Raw genomic sequence first — 7,614 nt, 5'->3', positions numbered from 1 at the left:
AGTACCAGATCAATGTGGAACTATATACAGGGAGTAGCAGATCAATGGGGAGCTATATACAGGGAGTACCAGTACCAGATCAATGTGGAGCTATATACAGGAAGTACCAGATCAATGTGGAGCTATATACAGGGAGTACCAGTGCCAGATCAATGTGGAGCTATATACAGGGAGTACCAGTACCAGATCAATGTACAGGGGTACGAGCTGTGAAGGCAGGTTAAAGTGACTAGGCATCAGGATAGATAATAATAAGATATTTGAGGTAGACATGAACATGAAGGCAGGGTAAAGTGACTAGAAATCAGGATAGATAATAATAAGGTATTTGAGGTAGATGTGTACATGAAGGCAGGGTAAAGTGACTAGGCATCAGGATAGATAATAATACGATATTTGAGGTAGATATGTACATGAAGACAGGGTAAAGTGACTAGGCATCAGGATAGATAATAATAAGGTATTTTAGGTAGATATGTACATGAAGACGGGGTAAAGTGACTAGGTATCAGGATAGATAATAATAAGGTATTTTAGGTAGATATGTACATGAAGACAGGGTAAAGTGACTAGNAGGATAGATAATAATAAGGTATTTTAGGTAGATATGTACATGAAGACAGGGTAAAGTGACTAGGCATCAGGATAGATAATAATACGGTATTTGAGGTAGACATTTCCATGAAGACAGGGTAAAGTGACTAGGCATCAGGATAGATAAGGTATCTGAGGTAGATATGTACATGAAGGCAGGGTAAAGTGACTAGGCATCAGGATAGATAATAATAAGGTATTTGAGGTAGACATGTACATGAAGATAGGGTAAAGTGACTAGGCATCAGGATAGATAATAATAAGGTATTTTAGGTAGATATGTACATGAAGACAGGGTAAAGTGACTAGGCATCAGGATAGATAATATATAAGGTAATTTGGGTGACATGTCATGTAACGATAGGGTCAAAGTGACTAGGTATCAGGATAGATAATAACAAGATATTTGATGTAGATATGTACATGAAGGCAGGGTAAAGTGACTAGGCGTTAGGATAGATAATAATAAGATATTTGAGGTAGACATGCACATGAAGACAGGGTCGACCCGCTCCACTACAGTCCCGTTGATGTGGTGCTCTCCCTCGTTTCCTGTAGTCCACGATCACCACACTGCCAGGTCACTGACTTCCTTCCTGTAGGCTGACTCATCGCCATCGGTGATCAGTCGMTAGGATTACTAACGTCTGTGTTAGCCTTAAGAGCTGTGAGAAGTACACAACAACATGACCATAGCATAATACCCAGGGTACGTAGTATCTACACAGTCTCAAGAGTAGGAGTGCTGTAATATGAACAGAGGAAACATGCACTCCCACTCTGGGATGTGTTTTGAATGTGAGCCCAGTCTTAGCCAAATGAGAGAGCCCAGAAGCAGCCAGAGGCCAGTCTTAATGGCCCCTGGGATTCCAGCCAACAGCACTAGTAGTGCCACCMCAATGGAGATGGATATCCATTTTGTCTCCGCCACCGGCTCTGTCCCCTGCCAGTCGCAGTCAGACGACTGTGATTTATGAGCCACTGGCTGGCTGCTGGCAGCGTGTACTCAATCTAATGGGCCCAGGGACTCACTAGTGTTACCATAGGCTAAGGATATGACGCTCTCTTTCTGGGTTGCCAGGTTGGTGATAGCTTGTCTGTGTTTCCCTACTGACTAAGGTTAGATTATGTTTTAGATTGGTAATCCTGAGTTTTTTTTCTACCGACTATGTTGAGATGGAGTTGCCAAGTTCGTGACAGCCTATGTTTCCCTACTGACTATAGTTAGAGTTGGTTGCCAGATTGGCTATCCTTTTTTTCCTGTCGACTATAATGAGTTGGTTGCCAGGTTGGCTATCCTTTTTTTCCTGTTGACTATAATGAGTGTGTTGCCAGATAGGTGAGAGCCTGCACTGCTCACCCTGTACCAGGTCCAAATCGCCGACACTTGGAAGAGAACGAGATGGTGATATAGAGGCCGACGTACGGGTACCCTGATGAAACTACGACGGCGTGTAAATAATCCGCCTGCCTCTACCCTCTTTTCTATTGCCGAATGTACAATCATTGGAGAACAAACTGGAACGAGCTCCGTTCGAGACTATCCTATCAACGGGACCTGAAGAACTGTAGTATCCAATGTTGCTCTGAAACTTGGCTGAACAAGGACAAATATTCTAGCTGGTTTTTCTATGCATCGGCAGGACAGAACGGCAGTGTCGGGTAAGCTCAAGGGGGGTGGTGTGTGTCGCTTTATTAACAACAGCTGGTGCGCAATCTCTAATATTAAGGCAGGAAGTCTTTAGGTTCTGCTCGACTGAGTTAGAATACTTCATGATAAGCTGTAGACCATACTATTTACCAAGAGAGTTTTCATCTATAGTTTTCGTAGCTGTCTATTTATCACCACAAAACGATGCTGGCACTAAGACCGCACTCAACGAGCTGTTTAAYGCCAAAAGCAAACAYGAAAATGCTCATCCAGAGGCGGCGCGCCTAGTGGCCGGTGARTTTAATGCAGAAAATCTGAAATACATCTTAACTCATTTTTACCAGAATGTCACCTGTGTAACTAGAGGTGAAAAAAACTCTAGATCAAATATAGTCTACACACAGAGACACATACAAAACTCTAGATCACCTATAGTCTACACACAGAGACACATACAAAGCTCTCCCTCGCCCTCCATTTGGCAAATATGACCATAACTCTATCCTCCTGATTCCTGCTTACAAGCAAAAACTCAAACAGGAAGTATCAGTGACACACTCAATATGGAAGTGGTCCGATGAAGCGGATGCTAATCTACAGGACCACATCATTTACCGGCTTTATTAATAAGTGCGTCGACAACATCATCTCCACAGTAACCATACGTACGTACATATCCCAACCAGAAGCCATGGATTAAAGGCAATATCCGCACTGAGCTAAAGGTTAGAGGTGCCGTTTCCAAGGAGCGGGACACTAACCCGGACGCTTATAAGAAATCCCGTTTCGCCCTCCGATGAACCATCAAACAGGAAAAGCATCAATGCAGGACTAAGATCGAATCCTACTACACCGGCTAAGACATCCGTTGGATGCGTCAGGGATATCATTGTTTACAAAGGGAATCCCAGTCGCGAGCTGCCCAGTGACGTCAGCCTACCAGATTACCTACAGTAAATGCCTTCTATGCTCGCTTCGATGCAAGCAACACTGAACCATGCTTGAGAGCACCAGCTGTTCTGGATGACTGTGTGATCATGCTCTCCGTAGCCGATGTAAGACCTTTAAACAGGTCAACATTCACAAGGCCGCAGGGCCGGATGGATTACCAGGATGCATACTCAGAGCATGCACTGACCAGCTGGCAAGTGTCCTCACTGACATTTTCCCTGTCTGTAAAACGACATGTTTCAAGCAGACCACCATAGTCCCTGTACCCAAGAATGCCAAGGTCACACCGTAGGCTGGTCATGGCTCACATCAACACCATCATCCCYGACACCCTGAACCCACTACAATTCACGTACCGCCCCAACAAATCTGCAGATGACACACTCTCTATTGCTCTCCACACAGCCCTTTCCGACTTGTACAAAAGGAACATCTCTGTGAAAAATGCTGTTCATTGACTACAGCTCTGCGTTCAACGCCATAGTGCCCTCCAAGCTCATCACTCAGGTCCCTGGGACTGAACAACTCCCTCTGCAACTCCCTCTGCAACTGGCAAGCCATACCGATGTACCAAGTCTAGAACCAACAGCACCCTGAACAGTTTCTACCCCCAAGCCATAATACTGCTAAATTGTTAGTTAAATAGTTAACCAAATAGCTACCCAGTTTTTTCTGCATTGACCCTTTTTGCACAAACTTTTTTGACTCATCACGTWCGCTGCTGCTACTGTTTATTATCTGTCACTTTATTCCTAGTTATATGTCGATAATTACCTCGTACCCCTGCACATCGACTCTGTACTGGTACCCCTTGTATATAGTCAAGTTATTGTTACTCTCACTGTGTATCTAGTATTACTTTTGTTATTACGTGTTTTACCATTATATTATTTCTCTATTTTCTTTCTCTGCATTGTTGGGAAGAGCCCGTAAGTAAACCTGTTTACAAAGTGAGGAATGAACTGGTTTTGATCTGATTCTCAGACTGACATACACAGGAATCTCTGTTTAGGCTGGTTGGTATTTATTCCTCTACCAGTTTATCTATTTTCCTCTATGTCTAAATTCTCTCTCTCTCTCTCAATTCAATTCAATTCAATTCAATATGGTTTGGTATTTACAATGTGTTGTTCTTCCACTCTCTCTCTCTCTTCCTGGTCTCTCCGTCGTCTCTTCTTCTCTCTCTCTCTCTCTCTCTCTCTCTATCTCTCTCTCTCTCTCTCCTGATCTCTATTCCTGTCTCTCTCTCTCTCTATCCCTCTATATCTGATTCTCTCTCTCCTTCTCTCTCCTCCTATATCTGATCCTCCTCTTCTCTCCTGTCTCTCTCTCTCTATCCCTTGATTCACTCTCTCTAGTCTTGCCTCTCTCGTCCTCTATCTTCATATCTAGCTCTCTCTATCCCTGATTCACTCTCTCTCTCTCCCTTTCTCCCCTCCTTCTCTCTCATCATCTGATCAATCCATCATGTGAAGGATAACTGATAATATTGATCTCTTCATTTCCCCCTCATTTTCATAATCCAGCTTGTGATTGGCCAACTGATAGAAAGTGTGTTGGTGGTGTGTGTGTGTGTGGTTCCTTGGTGATGTCTGGTTTTAATATTAAACTCTGAGCGTGTCTATGACCTATAATGAAGGTTAGAGCCTTGGAGTTCTGACAGGGATCGTGTCCCAAATGGCCCCATATTCATTTTGGCCTTGGTCATAGTGTGTCATTTGGGATGCAGGCATTGGATTAGAGAAGAGGTAAGACTGACCAGCTAGCTGCTGTGGTTGGACCATACTGCAGATGGGATAGGGTGGAAACTCGGAAGGATCCTATTACCACTAGGTCTGAGGAGATGGGTGAACATAGCCATTAGCTGTGGGGAAGGACAATGTGGCCATTATAGCTATTATCTCTGTCTGAAAGAGGGCGTGGGGAGAATTGTGGTCCCACTCCATCCTCCCAGGGAGTGATGGTCTCTATATGGATAGTAAAGTCTCCAGTGACAACAGCCTGTAAATCTAGGTGAATACCCCCTCCTCTCCTTCCTCGTCCCTCTCCTTCTCTCCTCTATTCACCTAATCTCTGTTGTGACACACACACACACACACACACACACACCACACACCACACACCACACACACACACACACACACACACACACACACACAACACAAACACACACACAACAACACCGTGTCGACTCAAATACTTTAATCTTTCTCTTCTTAATAACCAGGCACACATATACCTCTCTATCACCCCGAAGCACTTAACTCAGACTGTCTGGACAACAGTCTCCTGTCACATTCCCTACATCACTCTCTTCTCTTCTCTCTCTCTTCTCCTTTTCTCTGCTCACCTCTTCTCTGTCTCTCTTCTCTCTCTCTCTAATTCTCTCTTCTCTTCTGTCTTTCTCTCTCTCTCCTTTCTCTTCTCTTCTCTCTCTCTTTCTCTCTTCTCTCTTCTCTTCTCTTCTCTCTCTTCTCTCTCTTCTCTTCTCTCTCTCTTCTTCTTCTCCTCTTCTCTTCCTTCTCTTCCTCTCTTCTTCTCTTCTCTTCTCTGTCTCCTCTTCTCTTCTCTTCTCTCTCTTCTCTCTTCTCTTCCTGTCTTTCTCTTCTCTGTCTTTCTCTCTCGTCTTGTCTCTCGCTCTTGTCTATCTCTCTCGCTCCCTCAATTCAAGTTCATATTAAATTAAATGTAAGGGCTTTATTGGCATGGGAAGCATATGATAACATTACCAAAGCAATTGAAGTAGATAACATACAAAAGTGAAATAAACAATACAATGAACAGTAACATTACACTCACAGAAGTTCCAAAAGAATAAAGACATTTCAAATGTCAATGATGTGCAAATAGTTAAAGTACAAAAGGAAAAATAAATAAACATAAATTGGGTTGTTTTACAATGGTGTTTGTTCTTCACTGGTTGCCCTTTTTCTGTGGCAACAGGTCACAATCTTTCTGCTGTGATGGCACACTGTGTGTATTTCACCCAGTAGATATGGGAGTTTATCAAGATGGTATTTGTTTTTAATTCTTGTGGGTCTGTGTAACAGCGAAATGATGTTCTCTAATATGGTCATACATTGGGCAGGAGGTTAGGAAGTACAGCTCAGTTTCCACCTCATTTTGTGGCAGTGTGCACATAGCCTGTCTTCTCTTGAGAGCCAGGTGCCTTCGACGGCCTTTCTCAATAGCAAGGCTATGCTCACTGAGTCTGTACATAGTCAAAGCTTTCCTTAAGTTTGGGTCAGTCACAGTGGTCAGGTATTCTGCCACAGTGTACTCTCTGTTTAGAGCCAAATAACATTATTTCTCTCTTCTTCCCCAAACTAGAAAAATGCGTTTGTTAAGCTCATGGATCAGCTACACAACTCTCTTCGGACCTCTCCACATACAGAGTAAGTCTACATCTCTCCTGACTGTCTTCTCTATGTACCAACTGACTACCACAGTCTAGTATAGATGATGTGTATACTAGTGTTTACTTTCAATCTAGATTGATCCATTCACGTGTACAAAAACCACTGTATTCAACAGTAGTCCCTTCAGCTCTAAGCCAGTCTAATCCTGTATCAACAGTAGTCCCTTCACTCTAAGCCAGTCTAAATCTCCTGTATCAACAGTAGTCCCTTCAGCTCTAAGCCAGTCTAAATCTCCTGTATCAACAGTAGTCCCTTCAGCTCTAAGCCAGTCTAAATCTCCTGTATCAACAGTAGTCCCTTCAGCTCCAAGCCAGTCTAAATCTCCTGTATCAACAGTATTTCTTCAACTCAATAGGCAAGTCAGTTAACTAGGCAAGTCAGTTAAGAACAAATTCTTATTACAATGACGGCCAAACCCGGACGACGCTGGGCCAATTGTGTGCCGCCTATGGGATCCCAATCACGGCCGGTTGTGATGCAGTCTGGAATCGAACCAGGTGTTTTGTAGTGACGCCTCTAGCACTGAGATGCAGTGGCTTAGACCAGGGCTGTTGCATCCTTGACTAAAAAGACAGTCCTACTGTAAATGCATGTTGTGTGTTCCCTTCGGTACATTGAAGACAGTTGACTGAATGTTCAGCTGCTGAGGAAACAGAAGGATTTTCTGACGTTTGGCACCATTAATTTTTTGAGTTTTTCCAGCTTAACTTAACCACCTTCTCTCTTCTCCGCCATCAGAATAACTTCCCAGCCAGTAGTAAGCCTCGTCTGCAGGACCTGAAGTCTACTGTGGATCTGCTGACTAGCATAACTTTTTCAGAATGAAGTACAGAGAGGTTTAGTGAATACACACACACACACACACACACACACACACACACACACACACACACACACACAGACACACAGCACAGACAGACAGACAGACAGACAGACAGACAGACAGACAGACAGACAGACAGACAGACAGAAGACAGAAGCAAGACCCACACGAGATCA

This window comes from Salvelinus sp. IW2-2015, unplaced genomic scaffold, assembly GCF_002910315.2.
Source record: "Salvelinus sp. IW2-2015 unplaced genomic scaffold, ASM291031v2 Un_scaffold3483, whole genome shotgun sequence".
In the NCBI taxonomy this organism is placed as follows: domain Eukaryota; kingdom Metazoa; phylum Chordata; class Actinopteri; order Salmoniformes; family Salmonidae; genus Salvelinus; species Salvelinus sp. IW2-2015.
Note: the sequence above shows the minus strand (reverse complement) of the source record.